The following is a 24,035-nucleotide window of genomic DNA, read 5'->3' on the forward strand; positions in this document are numbered from 1 at the left end:
AACCCTTGTTTCTTATGTCTCCTGCATTGGCAGGTGGATTCTTTACCACTAGCACCATCTGGGAAGCCCATAAGCACTCATGATCACCTCTTAATATTGTTAATATTGTGCTTCTAAGACTTTATTGTGCAGCAGATAAAGCTGCTATATTGGTAACTAATGCAGATCCCAAGGACCTAAGCTCAGAGATCTGATGAAGGAACTCAGGAGAAGAGCTCAGAAGTATGCATTGTTTTTACCACTAAAGCTGATTTTCACTGGCTGTTGTTCTATAAACCTCCCTTTGAAAAATACCATGCTGGTAGGCATGTCTGGGTGTTGTTAGGTTATTATGTCCTTGTATCGAAATCAGAGTTCAGCTTCCTCCATGTCCATGCTCATATACTCAGAGCCCATGTCAAGCTCTACTTGATAAAGGAGAGGATTTATACATAAAGCAGAGGATTATTGAGGTTAAAAACCTATACAACAAAAAATAAACCAATGTTACCTACTTATGTGAATCAGTATGGTCCTTCGTTCATAATTACATATGGAAAATCAGGATGTGCAGATATATTTTTTACAAAATTAAGTGAATAACTACAAAGGAAAAAAACAAAAACAGCTGATCTTAGGGGGCAGCATTAAGAGTGCAAGGACAGCAAAGAAGGTTAAATATACAAATTCATATGTTTAGAATGATTTAAGAAGGCACTGCATCCATAATACATAAAATTAGGCTACTATTAAAAATTAACAGAGGATGAGAAAGGGTTCTTGAAAATTAAAAATATAATTTTTGAAATTATAAAGGGGAAGCTAAATAATTGACTGGGATCACTTGAATTCATGATCTGGATGAGAAATCTGCCTGTATCTCTCGGACAAGAAGCAAAAAAATAAAAGATGAAGAGATGGAAAACGTGAGAGAAAAGTAAGAATAATAGAGAATAAATCCAAGAAGCTCAATACACAAATAATAGTGGATATAGCAGGAGAAATAGAGAAAATCTTTTTAAATTTCTGAGCTGAAGAATATGTTTTCATTTTGAAAAGATTCATTTTCAAAATGAAGTTTCACTTTGAAAGTACCAAGCAGAATCGATGAGTTAAAACCTATTGAAACATATTCTTAAAATTGAAAGATTATAGATATAAAAATTCTAGAGTCTTCTGAGGTGGTAGGCAGAGGACAAGAAGAAAGTCATACATAAAGTGATGAGAAGCAAATTGGCATCAGGTTTGTTACTTCCCACACTAATAGAGGACAACGGGACCGCGTCTTAAGTGTATAGAGGTAAACCAACGTTCAAGCAGGACAGTGAAATATAGACTTTTCAGTCTGTGTTTAGAAAATAAATATTTTCTAAATATTTAGATATTTAAATATTTAGAAAATAAATCAACACACGTGGAAGTTGTTGATACATATACTAAATGAGATAAGATCACAGTATGCTGGTGGTGAAGTAGTGAGTGAGGAACTGGTGGTTTCTGATAATGAAAAAAATAAAATCCTGCTAAGAATTTTTTGTTTCGGTGTGTGGAAAGAGATTAATTGTGATAAAATCTACATGTTGATAGAAAACTTTGTATTTAAAAATGTGGCTTAAGTGTTTCATGGTTCATTTCAGTCTCTCAGTCGTGTCCGACTCTTTGTGACTCCATGGAGTGCAGCACGCCAGGCTTCCCTGTCCTTCACCAACTCCTGGAGTTTGCTCAAACTCATGTCCACTGAGTCAGTGATGCCATTCAGCCCTCTCATCCTCTGTCATCCCCTTCTCCTCTTGACTTCAATCTTTTGCAGAATCAGAGTCTTTTCAAACGAGTCAGTTCTTCACATCAGATGGCCAAAGCATTGGAATTTCAGCTTCAGCATCAGTCCTTTCAATGAATATTCAGGACTGATTTCCTTTAGGATGTACTGGTTGAATCTCCTTGCAGTCCAAGGGACTCTCAAGACTCTTCTCCAATAGTATAGTTCAAAAGCGTCAATACTTCAGCACTCAGCTTTCTTTATAGTCCAACTCTCACATCCATACATGACTACTGAAAAAACCATAGCTTTGACTAGATGGACCTTTGTTGACAAAGTAATGTCTCTGCGTTTTAATATGCTATCTAGGTTGGTCATAGCTTTTCTTCCAATGAGCAAGCGTCTTTTAATTTCATGGCTGTAATCACCATCTGCAGTGATTTTGGAGCCCCCCGAAATAAAGTCTCACTGTGTCCATTGTTTCCCCATCTATTTGCCATGAAATGATTGGACCAGATGCCATGATCTTTGTTTTCTGAATGCTGAGTTTTAAGCCATATTTTTCACTCTCCTCTTTCACTTCATCAAGAGGTTCTTTAATTCTTTGCTTTCTGCCGTAAGGGTGGTGTCATCTGCATATCTAAGGTTATTGATATTTCTCCAGGCAATCTTGATTCCAGCTTGTGCTTCATCCAGCCCAGCACTTTGCATGATGTACTCTGCATATAAGTTAAATAAGCAGGGTGACAATATACAGCCTTGATGTACTCCTTTCCCAATTTGGAACCAGTCTGTTGTTCCATGTCTGGTTCTAGCTGTCGCTTCTTGACCTGCATATAGATTTCTCAGGAGGCAGGTAAGGTGGTCTGGTATTCCCAATCTCTTTAAGAATCTTCCACAGTTTGTGATCCACATAGTCAGAGGCTTTCGTGCAGTCAGTAAAACAGAAGTAGATGTTTTTCTGTAAATCTCTTGCTTTTTTGATGACCCAAGAGATGTTGGCCATTTCATCTTGGGCTCTTCTGCCTTTTCTAAATCCTTCTTGAACATCTAGAAGTTCATAGTTCATGTATTGTTGAAGCCTGGCTTGGAGAATTTTGAGCATTAGTTTGCTAGCATTTGAGATAAGTGCAATTGTGCAGTTGTTTGAACATCCTTTGGCATTGCCTTTCTTTGGGATTGGAATGAAGACTGACCTTTTCGAGTCCTGTGGCCACTGCTGACCATTAGGAAAAGGGTTTAGAACTTTGAAAGCATTAGCATAAATGAAAAATGGAGCAAGAAAATGTTATCATTTTAACAAAAGACAAAAGAAAAATCCTAAAGAAAACTAGAATATATGGCTCATTAAAGTATAAATGCAATGAAAGGGCTGTATCTCAAAGTATCAATAAGAACATTATATTTGAATGGATTACATTTACCTTTTAAAATAAAATTGCTTTCTAATTTTCTAATAATAATGATCAGCTAGATGTTATATAAAATAGATATATCAAAACCATATAAGAGAAGAATGAAAAAGATTGAAAAAATACCAGGAGAATGTCAATTATAAAGGAAAACATTTCAATATTAATATAAGACAAAATTAAATTAAAAATACATGCTTTAGATCCAACAAAGAAGACCATCATGTATTCATTCAGCAAGGATATCCAATAATCATGAATTTTTGTGCATCTGAAAATATACCTTTGAAATATACATAAAGAAAAACTTTTTACCAAGCAAGGAGAAAGTGGAAATTTGTAAACAGAGATAAAAAAATTTAACATATCTCTCTCTTTAAAAAAAAAAAAAAAAAGTGGGCTAAAGTTAAGTGAAGTTATGGGATTTAAATAATATAATAAAAAATTTGGTTTTATATCTCCATATAGATGTAAAATTATTTTCATACTGGGTATAAGTGTACTGGATATAAATGATAACACTTAATAAATAGAAAATGTATGTTCTTTTCAGATTCAGTGAAACATTTAAAAATTTAATAATGTATTCAGTTCAGTTCAGTCGTTCAGTCCTGTCTGACTGTATGTGACCCCATGAACCGCAGCACGCCAGGCCTCCCTGTCCGTCACCAACTCCCAGAGTTTACCCAAACCCATGTCCGTCGAGTCGGTGATGCCATCCAACCATCTCATCCTCTGTCGTCCCCTTCTCCTCCTACCTTCAATCTTTCCCAGCATCAGAGTCTTTTCAAATGAGTCAGCTCTTCGCAAGAGGTGGCCAAAGTATTGCAGTTTCAGCTTCAACATCAGTCCTTCCAATGAACACCCAGGACTGATCTTTATGATGGACTGGTTGGATCTCCTTGCAGTCCAAGAGGTTCTCAAGAATCTTCTCCCACACCACAGTTCAAAAGCATCAATTCTTCGGCACTCAGCCTTCTTCACAGTCCAACTTTCACATCCATACATGACCACAGGAAAAACCATAGCCTTGACTAGACGGACCTTTGTTGGCAAAATAACGTCTCTGCTTTTTAATATGCTGTCTAGGTTGGTCATAACTTTCCTTCCAAGGAAGTAAGCGTCTTTTAATTTCATGGCTGCAGTCACCATCTACAGTGATTTTGGAGCCCAGAAAAATAAAGTCAGCCACTGTTTCCACTGTTTCCCCATTATTTGCCATGAAGTGATTGGACTGGATGCCATAATCTTAGTTTTCTGAGTGTTGTATTAGACTAGAGAAAAATCTCAATAAATGCTAAATCATAGAAATAGCTAGTCTAAATTATCTGGCCACAAAGAAATAAAATTACTTCTTTAGGTCAATTTCTATAGACAAAATACTCTTTACTTAGAATTGAGAATTGTAACAAGTAAATGTTCTCATTTACTATAGGAAAAACTGACAGATGTAAGGTAAATTGTGGGGACTGTGAAAGAATGTATGGCTGTTAATATTTCTATAAATTTAGAAATTTACTTGAAATAGATTTTTTTTAGAACTGATCCAATAAAATTAATCAAATAAAATTAGAAAATTTTAACAGACATATAATGTTAAAAGTAACAAAAATGTGTACATAATTTGGTTCTATAAAATCATTAGTCTCAGAAAATTTTAGAATGTCTTCCACCAAAAATTTAATAAACAGATAATTTCTCATGTTTTATACATTTTTCTAGAGTGTTAAAAATGATGGAAATCTACCAAAGTGATTTTGCTAAGCTTATAAGCTTGGCACACATGAGTAAAACTATAGATTAGTATTTTTCTACTATTAGATGTAAATACCCTAAATAAAATGATAGAGCAAAAAAAAATTAAATTCAGTAATACTTCAAATCATACATCATTACTTGCTAGTGTTTATTGTGGTAATGGCAACCCACTCCAGTGTTCTTGCCTGGGGAATCCCATGGAAAGAGGAGCCTGGTGGGCTACAGTTTGTGGGGTCACAAAGAGTTGGACACGACTGAGCGACTAACGCACACTGAGGATATATGTTGTTTGGAAATACAGTAATGAAATTTACTGTATTAACAGATCAAAAGGGTAAACTCTGTTAGTAATAATATAATGAATAATGAATATAATGAATAATATAATGAATTCTAGAATAAGAACCAGGTACAACCATACAAATGACTATCATAAAGGCTATCCAGGAGATACCCCAAGACATGGAAAAATCAAAAAAGCATTTTATTAAAAAGATAAAATATATATATAAGCAAATGCAGAACAGTCTATATAGTATGATTCTTATGTTAAGACACAAATTAAGCCTATGTATATAAATAGAGAAAAACTTGAAGGAAACATACCAAAGTGATAAATGTGATTACTTTGAATGAGTGAAATGGGATTGGAGTGCAGAAGCAAGGATATTACTCTATATACTGAATTTTTGAATAATCATAACTATAACCGTATGTGCTTTTTAAAATCACCAAATTGCATTCAAATTTTAGTTGCATAAAATAATTAAAACATCAAACGAAGAGGGTCTTCACTTATAAAATCCTTTCACTGATCCTGCTACATCAGGTAGAAATACGTGTTTCCTCTGTGGAGGAGGGCTATTTGTCAGTTATTTAGGTCATGTGCAAACCATTCCTTCTGAACATGTAGCTGCCTTTACTGGGATTCTGGATCCAGAAACATCCTTAGATGTTTGTTTGAGTTTCTTTAGTAATTTTTCAACCAGAAGGAAATGCTCTGTTCAGTTGCTTGGTTCTTATATCAAGTTTATCTCTATTCTAAAATGATTAAACTAGCTACTGATTGGTTTATATAATGAATCCATGCAAGCCAAAGTCACAGTCCCTGGAATTCTCAGTATTGAACAATTTTGCTTGCCACCTCTTCCAATGCCTAGGTCTGCAGAACACACCCAGAAGCTTTTCATAATATTTAAAACGTAACACCAATTTTCCCATAACTTAAATGTGACAAATTCATATCTTTTTTGGGAATGACAGAGTTAGTCTGATTTTATGGAGACAGGGTAATGATATCAAGATAAGATAAAACAATATTGGCCAGCTTCTGTGAACACGTTTTAATGTCACGACAGACTGGGGCAGAGTTGGGGACAATGCCACACAATAAAAATATTGGGACTCTGCAGGCATGGAAACAGCTCATAATTCTTGGTGAATAAAACCCACAGTAAATCATATGAAATCAATTGATAAGAGATTCCCCAGCAGATTAAAAATTCTCTTCCCCTTCATTAATGAGCGGCTGCAGCCCAGAGTTGATTGTTGACAAGGCTCATTTTGATAAATGTCTTCTTAGTCACTGAAAATAAACTTGCCATAATGAGACATTATCTTCTATTAAGTTTATATTTCTGTGTTGCCATCTGAGGGAGGTGGAAGACAGAACTGATAACTCTGGACCAGGAATTTCTTCTGAATTGTAGACAGAAGAAACTGCCTTAGTGTAGACATCTAAACCGTCTACACTATACTCTGTCCTTCTTCACAGATTTTACCATCAGGAAACTAACAAAATTACACGCACACAAACCCATGCAATCATGTATTACAGGATGCCTGAAACATTGGACTAGGGATAGCAAATAGACACCCTTGGACTTTGAATTCTGTTTTAGATGATGTTCTCTGTGAAGCAGGCTCTGAGGTGGAGATTAGCAGGAAGGAAGTTGATTGGGGAATCAACTTCTCAGAACAAGACATAGAAGAGGGAAGGCAGCAGGGCTGGTCCAAAGGAGTGGCAGGACTACAATGCGGTGACAATAAAGGCCTCATCTGATCTCTCTTGTAGCACTCTGCAGCTGGGGTGGTCCTGGAGAGTGGTCTCCAGTTGGTTCAAGGGGAAGACTCTTTAGAGCTTGCCTTGAATGGGGGTGTTTCCCGGACAGGACTTGATTGCTGCTGCTGCTGCTGCTGAGTCGCTTCAGTCGTGTCTGACTCTGTGCAACCCCATAGACGGCAGCTCACCAGGCTCCCCCGTCCCTGGGATTCTCCAGGCAAGAACACTGGAGGGGGTTGCCATTTCCTTCTCCAATGCATGAAAGTGAAAAGTGAAAGTGAAGTTGCTCAGTCGTGTCCGACCCTCAGCGACCCCATGGACTGCAGCCTACCAGACTCCTCCATCCATGGGATTTTCCAGGCAAGAGTACTGGAGTGGGGTGCCTTTGCTTCTCTGAGGACTTGATTAGGTGGCCCTTTTCAGCCAGGGACTCTCGGAAGGGGTTTCCAGCTGTCATTCACCACATCCCCAGCAGCTGGGGAATTTCGTACCTCAACATAGAAGGCAGGACCTGGCCACCACAGAGTCTACTCATTGCCTAGTTAGTTAATGCTTTTGCTAACTCCTCCTGAGTTCTCACTTGAATGTTTATTGGAATACCATTGCATAATCTATTATCTCAGTTAAGTCACTCCACCTCTATGTAGAATGCAAAGGTGGAACTCATGTCTAGATCATCCCACCTAGGAGCTCTGTGTACTAAGGATATTCTTGGGCTTCCCTGATGGGTCGGATGGTAAAGGAACTGCCCGCAGTGCAGGAGACCTGGCTTTGATCCCTGGATTGGGAAGATCCCCTAGAGAAGGAAATGGCACCCCACTGCAGTATTCTTGCCTAGAGAATTCCATGAACAGGGGAGCCTGGCAGGCTACAGTCCATGGGGTCACAAAGAGTTGGACACGACTGAGCGACTAACACACACACACACACACACACACACACACACACACACAAGGATTTTCTTACTGGAGTGTTTTAAGCATGACAGTTTAAAATAGAAGTGCAACAGGTAATGTAGTTTTTCATGTCTTTGGTGGACAAGCCCACTTCATTCCTTTTACATGCTTTTGTTTAAACCTCTCTTGGGTGCCTGGGATGAAAGGAGGTCACAGGCATCTTTGACAGTCTGAAATTATCAGGAATAGTTCCAAAATTTATTTAAGAACTGATTGTCTTCTATGCACAGGAGAGAGAAGAAAAAAAAGTCTTCAGAAATAACAGAATTAAGCATGCTCTATTTTGTAGCCTTGTAATGACCTCCAGCAAATGCCTGACCTACTTCTGAAGGCCTTGAGTCCACTTGCATGAACATGATGTCTTAAAAGCTGACTCAGAAATCAAAGTCAAAAAACTGGCACCGTCCAAGTAATGGAGCAGGGAGGGATGTCCTGTGCTATTTGGTAAAAAAGACAAAATTTAAAATAGAATAAAAATTGCCTCCAGTCATTTAATTTGGAGGGAGCACAGGAATTGTACAGCATTTGAGTCTGATAGTAGCTTGAATTAAAAGAACTAATCTGCAATGGATTTTCTTCTTATGCTGATCCTGTTAGAAACAGATATTTCTCCAGCTATATTAAGGCCTAGAGGCAGTAACTCCTGCCTGCCCACAAGTGGTTAACTAGTAAGCAGCGCTCTGTAAAGATCCCCAAATGTTCTGTGTCAGATTCTTGTTCTTCCTGCTGCAACTGATGCTGTCACTGGTCAGCAGAAACAGGGTATTTGCTGTTTTACTTTAGAAGGTAAATTTCACAGCAAGAGGCCAAGAAGAGATTATGTTAGAGAAGTCTTGGACTTACCTGATCCAAGAGTTATTCCTTTGCACTATAAGAGAGGCTCAGGGAGAATGACTTTTCTACCCTCTCAGTCCTGGTGTAAGTCACTTATATGCTCTAGCAACATTTCCCACTCTGTGGCTTTTTTAACACTAGTCTTGTGTCTGACTTCAGTAAAAACTCTTTCTGTTAAATAAATTTGGGGAATACAATTAATATTTCCTATACCCCTTTCTTGCAGATTCACAGTGAATATCAGCATGTGAAAAGAGCATGTGCTCCTGACTTCAGAGAAAAATCCTGGTGAATCCAGATTTTTCCAATCTTCCTTAATTTGTGGCCCTCCTCCCTCTTCCCTCATTTGGTCACACCTTCATAATTCCCACAAAATGTACTGCAGACCAGTTTGGGAAATGCTGTTTGAGCTGAACTGTCAATCAAGGTCAAAGGACACTCCAGTGCTCTTCTTACAAGTCTAACTTGTCTGCCTCCTCCAGGAATCCTCTGAGCACCCTGTGAAGGGGTCAGGTTAAGTGACTTCCCAAAGCTGATAGTCAAATCTCCTCTTGCCTTCCTTCTTTTCCCTTCCCTTTCCCAGCCTTCTCTTCCCTTTTCCATCCCTCCCTCTTTTTCCTTTAAGCCACAATAGTACTTTCACAGCAGAGGATCACCCCAGCTTGGTTATAAACTCTTAATATGTCACAAAAATCTTAGATCTCCACTCTGCTGTGCTCACAGTAAACTGTCAATAAATATTGATGGATAATTGAAGAACTCAAAGCAATGGATTAGACGACAGAAAAAATTGAAAGAATTCATCCCTAAGAGTGTGTGTGGTTAAAAACACGGCTGGTTCAGAGGTAGGAGAGTCTTGAGGATGGGCAGTAGTGTTGGGCAAGGTTGTATCATCTTCCTGGAGCTCAGTCCAGGAAGTGTGGGATTCATAGCAGCACAATTGGGATCCACAGTGACGTCAAACTCAGTCACTGTGTATGGATAATGATGTATTCCCCTGGAGCAAATCACAATCCTTTTGACTACCTTTGTTCTTCTAGTCAAAAAGTTACAAGAAAATCTCATTACTTTCATCCCACCTCTATTTTTTTTTGTCCCGCAAGGATGCTATTCAATTCTAAAAGCCCTTGAGAAGCTCCCCAAGGTATACTGTTTCTTGCTTTTACTACATCTCCTGATTATAACTTTTTTTTTTTTGATTCCTTGAAAAATGCTATAATAGCCTTTTACTGTAAATAGTGACTACTACCCTCAGATTTAACTCTCCCAAAAGAAAGACACAAAAGCAACTCCAGTATGAGGGTATAAGGAGGAGGTGGTGGCTATTATACCACTAGGATTTATATGGTTTATAAATTTCTATAAAAATGGGAATTACAGAGAATCTACTTGCCTTCCTGGTTACAAACTGGTTACCTTATAGAATATTCCACTTCTGTTCACTATAGAGCATGGACAGGTTAAGATTTCTCTTTAGATGAGTAGATCAACAGATAGAGATGTATAAGTTTTATATAGTCTAGGATTATTACATCAGCTTTTACTTTGTAAATATAAATGATATTTACTATAAGATCTGTATTTATTTTAAAAAAATAGAGCCTGTGAAAGCACTTGCAAATAGACACATGAAAGTATAAAGTGTTCAAATTCCTGCAATATAGTATTTTTTTCACAAATATGGTTATGAGAAATTTTAGTTCATACTGTTCACCGTAGAAAGGACATTTAACAAAGAAGATGCAGTGTTATGGAATTCAACTCTGGATTCTCACAACAAAGGACCAGCTTACCCATCTAATTTTTTTTCATTCTTAACATTTCAATCAACCAAATGGCACATGTTGCCTGCCGTTTAATATAGTCTCTGTATTTAAGGATCACTTCAGACTTTCAGGTTTACTTGATGAAGAGTTTAGACTGATGTCATCAGGGAATGCTTCCTGGTGGAGGCAGTATTTGGGCCGTGAATGCTGGCTAACATTTGGACAGACATTTCCTCAGTGGGAATGAGTGAGGAGTGTTTTTAGGCTTTCAGAATACCACCATGAATGGTGCAGAAATGACAAGAACACTACCTTTGTCAGGGTAGTGCTCCAGTCATGGACTGAAGTGCAGTCCCTAAACAAAAAACCAATGGGAAATACTGCTGGGCATGTCCACTTTGGAAATTGCTGAGTGGTGATTTTGCTATCTTCTTATGGTCCAGCCACTTTTACCTTAGTATTGTAACATGCTGACCTATCCTAATCCATTGCGAGATATGTCAGTAATTTGACTCTGGGGAAAATAACAAGTAGAGATTTTGTTGATCTACATTTGTTTTATGTAAATTAAAGCTGCTACTTTTATAATCATGTGTGGTAAGAATCTTAGTATGTCATGAAGTCTCCTATTGTCCGCTGCTGCAATTTAGGTATGACTGGGCCAACTTGGCCAATTAGTGGGACAGAATGAGTAACATGCAGTACCATATCCACTACATCCATCAGCATGGGTTCAAGCTTATCAGTCTGAGGGTGAATAAACCCAGCACAGAGAGAGACTGTGCCAAAGCCTTCATCAGACGGGAGCCTGCAGTCTCATAGCTGCTCCTGGACTGTTCTCCTGATCCAGCCCTGATACATATCTGGGCCCTGAGATGACAGAGGCTATAAATTCCTATACATTACATACTGGGGCTCAAAGAACATTGACTTTATTGTTCAGTTGCTCAGTTGTGCCCGAATCTTTGCGACCCATGAACGGCAGCTCACTAGGCTTCCCTGTCCTTCACCATCTCTCAGAGTTTGCTCAAACTCATGTCCATTGAGTCAGTGATGCCATCCAACCATGTCAAACTCTGCTGCCCCCTTCTTCTCCTGCCCTCAATTTCCCCAGTATCAGGGTCTTTTCCAGTGAGTTGGCTCTTTGCATCAGGTGGCCAAAGAATTGGAGCTTCAGCATCAACCCTTCCAATGAATATTCAGAATCAATTTCCTTTAATATAATGCAACACAAGATGGAGAGAATGCTTTGCCACATCTCCCTTCACTAGTAAAGGGCAGCCGAAAAAGTACTACACTTAATAGAGTAGCTGGAAAAACTGAAGCACAAAGAACAGCTCAGATACTGTGAGATACTCTGGAAGTTTCCAAAAGTACTTGAGGCATAGGCTTCAGCAGACGAAGAGGATATATATATATATATATTTATCTCCATCCATATATATAAGGGACTTCACTTCCTATCCAAGCAGGTAACTGATTACTTGGGTAAACAGTGTCGCTTGCATTCTTTTGCATGCCAGTGCAGTTACAGAATTACCGGTAAGAAAGGAAGTGGCCTTATAGCTACAAGACTCATTGTGTCAACATAAGAAATCCAGTGTCATATGCATGAACATCACCCTCTAGATATACAGGGCCGGGGGAAACATCTGAGAATCTCAACTGTAGGTGACTGGTCATGGAGCCATCGAAATATCAAATGGGTGATGTCTAGAGGAGTGTGATTTTCTGTGATGAACCTAGTAGCCAGGTGAAGCAAGGATTAGTTAGAGCATATATTACAGGCCAGGAGGCCGACTTAAAGGGTGGAGTTTAATGCAGCCAGTGTTGCAACTGAAGTCAGAAAGCATTATGTTCATGCTCTGGCTCTCCCAATTAGTTGCTATGTGCCCACAGACAAGTTTCTTTACTTTCTGAGCCCACTCTTCACATACTAAGTGGTCCATGAGATAAGAGTCTTGCTTTACCTCTCCTCCTCTTCAGTATCAACATTGCTAATTCTACTCAAATGTATTTCTTCCTTGTCCAGGCCTTATGAAGTATTCTTACCTGAATTTGATCTGTCTCCAGCTATCCCTTTGAAAATAGGAAAACCTTGAAGAATTTTCTAAGTTTTTCACCTATTACCACAGGGAGATACACAAGGAGGAAAGTATCAAGTATGTGAAAGCTTAGAAAGCAGTATTTTGTAAAAGGCTTTTCAGTAATTATTCAGTCTCATCTTCAAATTTAACGTTCCTGGCACCCTTACAGGTTCCCTGGGGACTCATCCATTTTTCCCCTGCAAGTCAGCCCTGCCCAAGCCTGTTCTCACTGATGTTAGTGTTTATGTGTACTTCTCCCTTTTTTTGCCCTGTGGGCTTTTTTTTTTTTTTTTAGCCACTAGATGAGATAGGCCAGAGAAGGCAATGGCACCCCACTCCAGTACTCTTGCCTGGAAAATCCCATGGATGGAGGAGCCTGGGAAGCTGCAGTCCATGGGGTCGTGAAGAGTCGAACATGACTGAGCAACTTCATTTTCACTTCTCACTTCCATGCATTGGAGAAGGAAATGGCAACCCACTCCAGTGTTCTTGCCTGGAGAATCCCAGGGATGGGGGAGCCTGGTGGGCTGCTGTCTATGGGGTTGCACAGAGTCGGACACGACTGAAGCGACTTAGCAGCAGCAGCAGCAGCAGCAGCAGAAGAGATAGGCAGTAAGTGCTCATAGTGTAATTATGGCCCAGGAAGCTCCACCACAGGGAGCTCTGGGTTAGGCAGTTGCCTGGTTATATCTTCCTTCTTTGGGCAAGAAGCATGCAGTCCTATGCAGGGCAGTCATTACAGCAGTCATAGGGTAGTTTCAGAAGCAGAGCTTATCACGTCCCCCTCCTATGGCCCTTGGAGTATTCTAAACTGAAATCAACTGAGTGTGAGCTGTGCACAAGAACATAAAAAAGGAACCTGAACCTGCAATTGTGTCTGTATGCCTTTAGGGTTGTGATGATACATATACATGTGTATGTGTGTATGTATAAATATATAATTGATGGACGTATTCAGAAAATGTATATGTGGGGAGTGGAGAGAAATGTTTCTAAACCTATATTTCTACTCTTAGATAATGTAAGATAATCAGGCCAAACACACAGTTGGGGGCTAAGGAATGTTGGTTCATTTCCTGCTGAAATTAACTATAAATATGTGAGCAGGTCATATATATTGGGATTCCTGTTACATATTGCAATATATAATACAAATTCTAGGACAAAATATTGAAATGTTATACTCAGTTCAAATTCTCAGGTTCCTCTTTTCCCCCTCTTTTTCCCCTCTCCCCTACTCTTTTGATGGACTGGGGCTGATGCAGTTCCTGAACATAGATCGTGTTCTCTCTTTTCCCTGTCATTGATGCATTTCCATTTTTGTAGAGTGTGACCTGCTTCTGTATGTTGGTTAAGTTGCTTAGAACTTCATGGCCATGTGGATTTTCAGCAGGAAGTTGTTTTTCTCTCCTTGTTTGACATGGTGGTGGTGGGTGCTTGGCAAAGGAATGTGAGAGCTCATTAGAGTTTATTGTATGGTGCAGCAGGGGGAAGTAAAATTATAGAAGCCAGGGGGTGTGGGGGGAGAGGCAATTGCTAGACCAGGGCTGACACCAATAACTTTTTACGAGGGTGAGTCAAAGCATTGGGGAGGCTGGAACCAGGTTTCCACCTCTTGAACCTATTACTGTAGATCATGACACAGAATAGAAGGAAGGCAATCCTCTCTCAGGCTGGTGGAGAAAAAGCCTAAAGTTATGGAGACAGATGTCAAGGTATTTGAACTCAACTATTGGTTAGGGTGGGTGGGGATACTAGGAGAAACCATTAGTGTAGCAAATAGAGTGAAAGTCAATACCTGACTGCCTAGAATAACGGGGGCAGGGCACATCCTTAGTGAATAAAATAGCTTGAGTGGGTGATTTCCAGACACTTGAGATGGTAACTGCTTCTGTCTATTTTCATCTCCTTGTGTAAACAAGGAATTAGTGGAATGCTCAACCTGCTAGAGAAATATGATAAATCTTGGACACAGAAAGCTTGAAAAGTACCCTCTAAATGGAGACACTGTGATCCCATCTTATCAACTCTTTGGCCTTGAGAGTTGACAGCAAAGTGACATGAGCTGACCAAGATGTGATCTACATTGTTGATGAGGTTGGTCCAGCCTAACAACTCTCTGCCAGTTCCTATGTGACTCATTTCTTCAGTCCTGGAAAGAGATCACAGGGAGGGAAAGCACAGATGGGCCAAAACTTGGCTCTTCTCTATGCCAGTAGCACCTGGATTTTTGCATTTCCTACAGGTATCATTGACCTAGAACAGTTTTAACCCCTCAGGTAGACTCAGTGTGTCAAGCACAAAAGAGAGAACCATTTTCTTCAATCAAACAGGACTAGAACTACATGAGTGAAAACTTCTGATGTGTGTCTTTACACTTCGTCTCTTCTGATGTCAGTACTCTATGCATTCTGCTATTCATTTGCTTACTTCTTGCTTACAGTCATATCTTCCTGTGGATATTACTAGTAAAAAAGTCAAGACCCCTTAAGTAAGATCTCTTAATCCAGAGATCCCCAACCTTTTTGCCCCAGGGACCAGTTTTGCGGAAGACAGTCTTTCCACAGGACCGAGGTGGGGTACTGGCCTGTGGCCCAGGGGCTGGGGACCCCTGTCTTAACCCATCTGCATTGCCCATTTTATAAAAAGTCCCAACAGCAGCCACAGCCACGATAGAGAGCGTGTCTGTGGCATAGAAGGTGACACGTTGTTAGCACTTATCTGCCACTGCCAAGTTGGCATGGCCTGTGAGCCAGTGCTCTAGCTGTGGTCAGCTTCAAGTGGACACTGGCAGAGGGTAGAGTGTGAGAAGAGAAGGGCTCTCTGATTTCTTGGAGTAGCACACTGTCCTGTATCAAAAGAAAGCTGCATTGTATGGGAGCATAGTGAGGTTACAGCCACCCGCTGGGACTGGATGGCAGGCCTCTGCTTTCTACTTGATCATCGTGCCTGCCCAGTGTGTGGTCACAGTGCTGCTGCTCCATTAGGATTTCTAGAGAGTGAGGACTTCTTGGATGGCACTCAGTGTTCTTTTGTGCTGACCTGGAAACCAGCCTTGGTGAGGTTTTAATGCATGTGAAGAAGTGGCTGTGTGTAGAGGAAGCATTGAAATGGAGCCGATTCCAAGGTCCTGGGGTCTAGATCTTTTGCCTTTCGCCTTCATTGACTTGGCATTCAAAAGTCTCAGGTGGTAAGTCTCCTGGAGACAGTGGTGGATTGGGCCCCTCTGCTGATTATCAGGAAAGCCATTCGCACCCCAGCAGTGCTCCCGCCTGGGTTGAGGGCAGTGGGAACAAGGCACACAGACTTGGCAGCGTCTTCTCACTGAGCACCAGACCCTGCTCTTCTCATCCTAGGCTTGGGACCTTTGCTTTGAGCATGCTCCCAGACAAAAGGTTTTCTCTTGTGGTTGTCATAGACAAAACCAGCAAGGAAGGGTGTCCCCCGGAAACATTTATCCTCAGACGGCCCTGTTTGTCTTCAGGCTGTCTCCTCTTCTAGCTTCTTTTCCTACAGAGCAACATGCTATAAGATCCTTTTTTTCTAGGCTCTCTCTGACCTTTATTTTAAGTATCTTGTGACATGTGTACATGTGTTTTTATTGCAAACTGCTTCAAATCCATTTGGATATGGATGGTATACAAATTATAAATAAATAAATACATGATAAAGAGAGGATCTCTTCCCTGCCAGCTCGTCGTTGCTTAAAAAGCAGCAAGTTTGCACTTGCGTGACTCTGCTTTTGCTGGGCCCCATGCCGGCAGCCAACAGGAGTGAAAACAAAATCTGTCCCTTTCAGCACCACACATTCCTCTCCTGAGCCTAGGGGAAGAGGTGGCAAGTATCATTTGCCAATCATGAACCAGATAGCCTTTCCTTGACTGAATCCCACATCTTTAATGAAATTCTACCCACTGAATAAGATACCCACAGCTTTTCCTAGCAGGTACAAACATCTCCATCTCATCCCACGCCCACAGTTCTACCCAGCTCCCTGGCTTCCTGTCCTGTTCTGCTCCTCTGCCTTTTCCCTAGGAACCTTGTTTTTCTCATAAGCAAATGCTACCCCATCCTTAATTTATCCTACACGTGAATCTCTCAATGCCTACTTTAAGGAAATCGTCTTCCCTTGAATTTCCATTACTTCCGAGAGGGCATTTGTTTATTGTTTTGATAGTTCCTTTATTCTTCTCTTGCTTACTCCTTATCTTGCTGACTCTTTCAGATGATTTTTTCTGCCTTTGAACCTCGAAGCCACTTCTACTCTTTTCATTTTCATCAGAGGACAACTGGGCCTGTTGAATTGAGACTGTTGAGGTCGTTCTGAGCAATTCCTCCGTTGAAATCTTTTATTTGGGCTTTCATTTCCCCTGTCTCTGTTTTCATTGTTGTCTTCCTCTTCCCAAGGCTAGAGATTCAGCCTTTTACTCCACTTCCTTGCCCCCATCCATTAGCCCTTTTCTTCCCATGACCTGATTTACTTCTCTAAGTTTTACTTCTACCTTTAGTCTTAAAAAATATTAATAAAACAGTAACTCATTTTGCCTTGTTACCTCCACAGGCTATTTTTCTCAAGCTCTTTTGCTTTTCATTATTAGCCTTTTGGAAGGAACTGATTATATGTTGATACCCCTGCCTACTTCATCACCTTCGTGCCATTGCTGTGTGGCTCCCAATACCATAACTACAAAGAAATACCTTTCCTAGGAATTCTTCATAATCCCTTATCTGGCACATGCAAGTGACTCCTCCCACCTCACGTTCTATGGAATAGTTTTCGCCCCTTACTCTGCACTTGCCTTCCATGCTGTCCTTTAGGTCCTGCTGCCTCTAAAACTGGTCCTCTTCCATGTCATTTGCTGCTTCTTTGAGTCCTTTGCTCTGTCTTCTTTTCTGAAATTTTCAGTTTTTGAATCTCAGTGAAAATTCCTATTTAAGGTTCTATCCCATTAGAGCCTCAAACTCCCTTTTCCTCCATTCTTTACTGGAGGGAGACAATTGGCTTTTTTCACCTTCTTTCAGTTTCTGTGAGCTTTGAGGTCCTTTCTTCCATATTTCTTACACTGATAGATATTGTGGATATCCCTCACCAGTGTCTTGTACATTCCTTCATTCTTTCTTTTCCCATTGTCAACTCTGTTTCAGATATCTCTGCCTCTCCCTGAAGCTATCCACTGAATATCATGGATATTTGGAGGGCAGATTTCCTTTGGAGCCTTAATCAGTGACATACAGATGATTCTTTTCTACACCCTGCTATGTAACTATGCGTATGTAGACCATGAAAAAAGCAGTTATGCATTCCTCATGATGGTGTTGTGTGGAAAGATAAAACTTTATTTTGCTTATGTTAGGTTTTACGGGAAAATGGTATTTTTTTAAAGTGAGGTTGTTCTGTGCTGCTGTGTTTACTCAGAAAGAACAAAGTTAATCAAGAGTAGCTTGGAGGAGGCAGAGATTGCAGTTTGAACTCATGGAGAAACCCAGAAAAGGAAATGCCCTAGAAGACAAGAGAATGCAGGAGATATTTCACCAGTGGTAGGCTGCAAAGAATACAGGGAAGAAAATCTTAATGGAGTTCATTAAAACACTGCTTCTGCCAGTCCAGGTTCGATGCACGATACCGGATGCTTGGGGCTAGTGCACTGTGACGACCCAGAGGGATGGTATGGGGAGGGAGGAGGGAGGAGGGTTCAGGATGGGGAACACATGTATACCTGTGGCGGATTCATTTTGATATTTGGCAAAACTAATACAATTATGTAAAGTTTAAAAATAAAAAAAAAATTTTAAAAAATGTTAAAAAAAAACCACTGCTTCTAAGCCACAAAATAGTCTTCATGTCATATTTAACATGTTAACACTATATATAAAGTAAATAACGAAGAAAAAAATCGTGGAAATATTAGAGACCATATGTGTTAAAGAGCAAGAAAACTCATGCAAAATTGTATATAGCACTGTATATAGCATATCCAAAATCTAGCAAAGTTCTCCTTAAGCTACCACAAGAAAATCTATGGAAGAAGTAGACACATATATGTATGCACACATACATACATATATGTATATATGTATGTACACTACATGTATAGTATGTACATATGCATATACATATAGTGTACATACATATGCATATACATATAGTGTGCATACATATATACATAATATATGTGCACTGTTGTGTAGTGTATATACATACACATATGTATGTATGAGTGTATATATGTTTATCGGAGAAGGCAATGGCACCCCACTCCAGTACTCTTGCCTGGAAAATCCCATGGACGGAGGAGCCTGGAAGGCTGCAGTCCATTTAGTGTGTGTGTGTATATATATAAGTGTGCATGCATATATACGTGCTTCTGCTTCTACAGATTTTCTTGTGCTAGCTTAATGAGAACTTTGCTAGATTTTGGACATGCTAAAGAGGCACCACTAACCCAGGGATACAAAACAGAAATAAAGGGTGAAGCACTAAAGAATAGTAAATGGCCTCCTTAAATCTCTATTAAAATAATAGAGACTGTATTAAATTTAGGGTCCTTGCTGCTGCTGCTAAGTCACTTATTAAATCTTTTTATTGGTAAAATTTGCCATTTTAATTGTTTTGAAGTATATAATTTATTGGCACTAATTACATTCACAATGTTGTACATTCATTTACTATCTATCTCCAGTTTTTTCCTCAATCCAAATGGAACCTCTATAACCATTAAGCAACAACTCCCCATTCCTCTCACCCCCTCAATCCCTTATAACATCTAATCTATGTTTTATCCCTATGAATTGTGTATTTTAGATATTTAATATAAGTGAAATTATACAATATTTGTCTTTTTGTCTCTAGCTTATTTCACTTAGCATCTTTTCAAAGTTTATAATGTTGCAGCATGTGTTTGAACTTACTCTTTTTATGATTAAATGTATTAATATTTCATTGTTGAGTATACAGTTGGCATTCCATATCTGTGGGCTCTACATCCTCGGATGTATCCAACTATGGATCAAAAATACAAAGAAGGAAAAATTCCAGAAAGTTCCAAAAAGAAAGTTGAATTTGTTGTATTCCCTCGTGGCTCAGTGGTAAAGAATCCACCTGCTAATACAGGAGATGCAGATTCAATCCCTGTGTTGGGAAGATCCCCTGGAGAAGGAAATGGCAACCCACTCCAGTATTCTTGCCTGGAGAATTCCATAAACAGAGGAGCCTGGCAGGCTATGGAATCCATGGGGTTGCAAAAATTTCAGACATGACTGTGACCAAACAACAGCAAGTAACTATTTACATAGCATTCACATTGTATTAGGTATTATAAGTAATCTAGAGATGATTTAAAGAATACAGGAGGTTGTACATAGGTTATGTGCAAATAGTACTTCATTTTATATAAGAGACTTGAACATCAGTGGGTTTTGCTATCCATTGGGGGTCCTGAAATCCATCCCCTGAGGATACTGATATGTCATTTTTTTAACCCATGGATGAATATTTTGGGTTATTAAATAATGCTTCCATAAACATTGACACATATGTATTTGTCTCAGTCCCTGTTTTGAATTCTTTTGGTCTATATATTAATACTTAGGAGTGGAATTGCTGGGTCATATTTCATGTTTAGCTTTTTGAAGAACCACCAAGTTGCTTTTCATATGCAGCTGCACCATTTTTTATTTCCATCAGCAATATATGAAGATTCCAACTTCTCCACATCTTTGCCAACACTTGTGGTTTTCTGAGTTTTAAAAGTTAATTAATAAATTAATTTAACGTGTATGAAGTGGTATCTCATTGTCATTTACATTTGCATTCCCCTGCTCAGACGGTATGACACCCCACTCCAGTACTCTTGCCTGGAAAATCCCATGGACGGGGGAGCCTGGTGAGCTGCTGTCTCTGGGGTCGCACAGAGTCGGACATGACTGAAGCGACTTAGCAGCAGCAGCAGCAGCATCTCAGACGGTAAAGCATCTGTCTACGATGCCGGAGACCTGGGTTCGATCCCTGGGTTGGGAAGTTCCCTGAAGAAGGAAAAGGCAACCCACTCCAGTATTCTTGCCTAGAGAATCCCATGGATGGATGAGCCTGGTGTCCATGGGGTGGCAAAGAGTTGGACACAACTGAGCGACTTCACTTTCACTTCAGTGATTAGGGATACTGAGAATTTTTCCCGTGATTAAGTATTTGTATATCATCTTCAGAGAAGTGTCTATTCAAGTTCTTTGCCAAGTTTTGTATTGGACTGTTTGTCTTTGTGTTGTCAAATCACTTTTTAATATTGTCCTTTGCTGCATACTTTTTAATTTTAATGAAATCTGATTTATTTTTCCTTTTGTTTCTCTTTTGGTATGATAAGAATTCATTGCCAAATCAAAAGTCATGAAAATTTACCCTATGTTTTCCACTGTGAGTTTTATGCTTTTAGCTCTAGTATTTGGAACATTAATTCATTTTGAGTTAATTTTTGTATGTGATGTGAAATAGGGGTCCAATTTTCTTTTTTTTTTTTTTTTTGCATGTAGAAATTCAATTGTGCCAACAGTATTCTTGAATACTTCTTTTCCCTACTGAGTGGAGTTGGCTTCCTTCTCAAATTTAAGCAGCCTTAAATGTAGGGGGTTATTTCTGGAGTCTCATTTCTATTCCATTGGTGTGTATGCCTATCCTTAAGCCACTATCAAACTGCTTTGATTACTATAGCTTTATGATAAGTTTTGAAATCAGAAAATTTGAATCCTTTGACTTTGTTCTTTTCAAGATTGTTTTGCTATTTGGGACCCTTTGCACTTCAACATGAATTGGAGTAATATGCTTTTCCATTTTTACAAAACATGCCTGTTGTAATTTTGAGAAGAATCACATTGAATCTGTAGATTGCTTTGAGTAGCATTGCCATCTTAACAGTATTATCTTTCTACCCATGAACATAGGATGCTTTTCCTTTTCTTTCAGCAATGTTTTATAGATTTCAGTTTACAAGTCTGTCAAATAAATTCCTTTTTGGATTGATAGAAGTGATTATGTTTTTCTTCCCCTATTCATCAATGTGGTGTGTTACATTGATTGATTTTCTCATATTTAACCACGCTTGAATGTCTGGAATAAATCATATTAGGTCATGATATATAATTATTATGCTGATGGGTTTGGTGTGATATCACTGAGGGCTTTTGCATCTATATTCATAAAGGATAGAGTTTTCTTTGCTTTTAATGTCTCTATCTGGCTTTTGTATTCAGATTTTGCTGGACTGGTAGATGAATTAAGAAGTGTTCCATTCTGTTCTGTTATTTTCATAAGTTTGAGAAGAATTGGTGTTATATCTTTAAATGTTTGGTAGAACTCAGCAGTGAAGGCTTTGTGGTTTCTTCTTTGATCCAGTGATTACTTAAGTGTATACTTTCCATATATTGGTAAACTTCCCAGTTTTCCTACAAAACTATAACTTCATTGTGGTCATACAATTTACATTGTATGATTTAAATGTTTTAAAATTTGTTTCATGGGCAACTAATGTGTCTCAGTGTATGTCTTTGAATTTATCCTCCTGGGATTTGTTGAGCTTCATGGATTCATAAATTCACATTCTTCACGAAATTTGGGAACTTCTCAGCCAGTATTTCTTCAGGTATTTTTTTCTGCCCCTTTCTCTCTCTCATCTCCTGCAATCTGGAAATCAAATTCAGTCCTTTTCATTAGCGTTTGATGATTTTTGTTTGTTTGCCACATGCTCTAGTAGTTCATTTGTTTAATGACTTATCCAAACTATTTTTGAAAAGACTGTGTTCCTTGTTGTGTGTGGCCACTGTAGTCTTTGTACCTTAGTTTATGTTCAGCTATAAGTTTCCCTTAAATGCCAGTGTTGAACAAAGTCCTCTCCCAGTATTTTCGGATTGACTCTAAGCCAGGGCACTCTCTAGAATGTAGTCAAGCTTTCACTGCACGTAGGGATCAGTCTGAGGTAAACAATTTAGTGTATTCTCAGGTCTTCTCTGAGCATTCATCATGCTCTGGGGATACACATGATTCTGCATATTTCCTTGCATACACGCCTGCTTTGACATGTTCTAACTTACTGAAGAAACTCTCTCCAGCTCTTACTCTCAGGCCTTCGCTGGTCTGTTGTATGTTGTGACTGTAATCCTTTGCCCCAGGCAACTGAGGTGTTTTCGCTTTGCTTGCAGTGTTTTTGATCAATACCAGTTCTTTACAGCCTGAGTTTCTAGTTAGGTGAGACAGAGGTGAGCACCTGGCACTAGTCCTGCAGATCCCACTTGGTCAGAACAAACATACACAGTCATTTATGAATAAGCTCCACTCTGCTCCCTCCTGAGCCAGGGACCAGGTGGAAATCTGAACTGCTGCTGCTTTGATATTACCACTGTTCTGGGGCAGGGCTTGGGGCATGAGCAAGTAAAAAATGCCACAAAGCTTTCCTACTGTCTTGAAGTTGCCTTTTGTTTTTGTTTTTTTGGTTCAACATCTACTTAGTTGCTGTAAGTCTTTGGCTGTCTTCCAGAGCTCTGATGAAGTCAATTCTAACAATTTCTGCTTGTTTTTCTTTGCTTTTTTCCCTGTAGAAGAATGGAACTTAGAGTTGCCTACCTGCCATTTTACTGATGTCACCCTCATTCTAAAACTAACCACTTCATTCTTTTGGCAAGGTTTAAGAAATTCCTACAGTTTCAGAACTGAAAGATTTGAGGTCATGTAGTCTGGTGAGAATTGATGTTTTTAAACTGTGGTGTTGGAGAAGACTCCTGAGAATCCCTTGGACTGCAAGGTGATCCAACCAGTCCATTCCAAAGGAGATCAGCCCTGGGTGTTCTTTGGAAGGAATGATGCTAAAGCTGAAACTCCAGTACTTTGGCCACCTCATGCAAAGAGTTGACTCACTGGAAAAGACCCTGATGCTGGGAGGGATTGGGGGCAGGAGGAGAAGGGGACGACAGAGGATGAGATGGCTGGATGGCATCACTGACTCGATGGATGTGAGTCTGAGTGAACTCCGGGAGTTGGTGAGGGACAGGGAGGCCTAGCGTGCTGCGATTCATGGGGTCACAAAGAGTCGGACACGACTGAGGGACTGAACTGAACTGAGTCTGGTGGTTTGTAACCTGTCTCCCTAGAGCACCAGGGATAGTGTGAGATTCCCCCAGAAGCACTCAGTGTTTGAAGCTTTTTACTATGGTATCCCCCATTTTAACCTAGAATCACTCAGAGTATGTTATTGTTACTTTTAGTTTTTTAATGGTAAGTTTTCATTTGAATCAAGAATTTTCAGCTTAAAAATTCATTAGAAACTATTGATTCATATCAAGTGCCTTGTTCAGAGCTAGGCAAAGAGGATTCCTCATTCAAAATAATCAAATTTCCCTGCTTTTCCTCCAGGTAGCTGGACTGTAAGACATGTAGGCATGC

The 24,035-nt window shown here is 39.5% G+C and overlaps 1 long non-coding RNA gene across 1 annotated transcript in view; it reads left to right on the top strand.

Annotated features, from left to right (window-relative positions):
• Nucleotides 1-21,628, top strand: part of LOC147363264 (uncharacterized) — a 41,467-nt gene extending 19,839 nt beyond the window's left edge. The window contains exon 2 of the long non-coding RNA XR_015135909.1: nucleotides 20,437-21,628. This is a non-coding gene — a long non-coding RNA (uncharacterized LOC147363264). The remainder of the gene's footprint in view (nucleotides 1-20,436) is intronic.
• Nucleotides 21,629-24,035: the final 2,407 nt, after the last annotated feature.

Source organism: Bos grunniens, chromosome 11 (genome assembly GCF_055505025.1).
Source record: "Bos grunniens cultivar Pamir isolate PY7600 chromosome 11, Bosgru_T2T1.0, whole genome shotgun sequence".
NCBI lineage: Eukaryota > Metazoa > Chordata > Mammalia > Artiodactyla > Bovidae > Bos > Bos grunniens.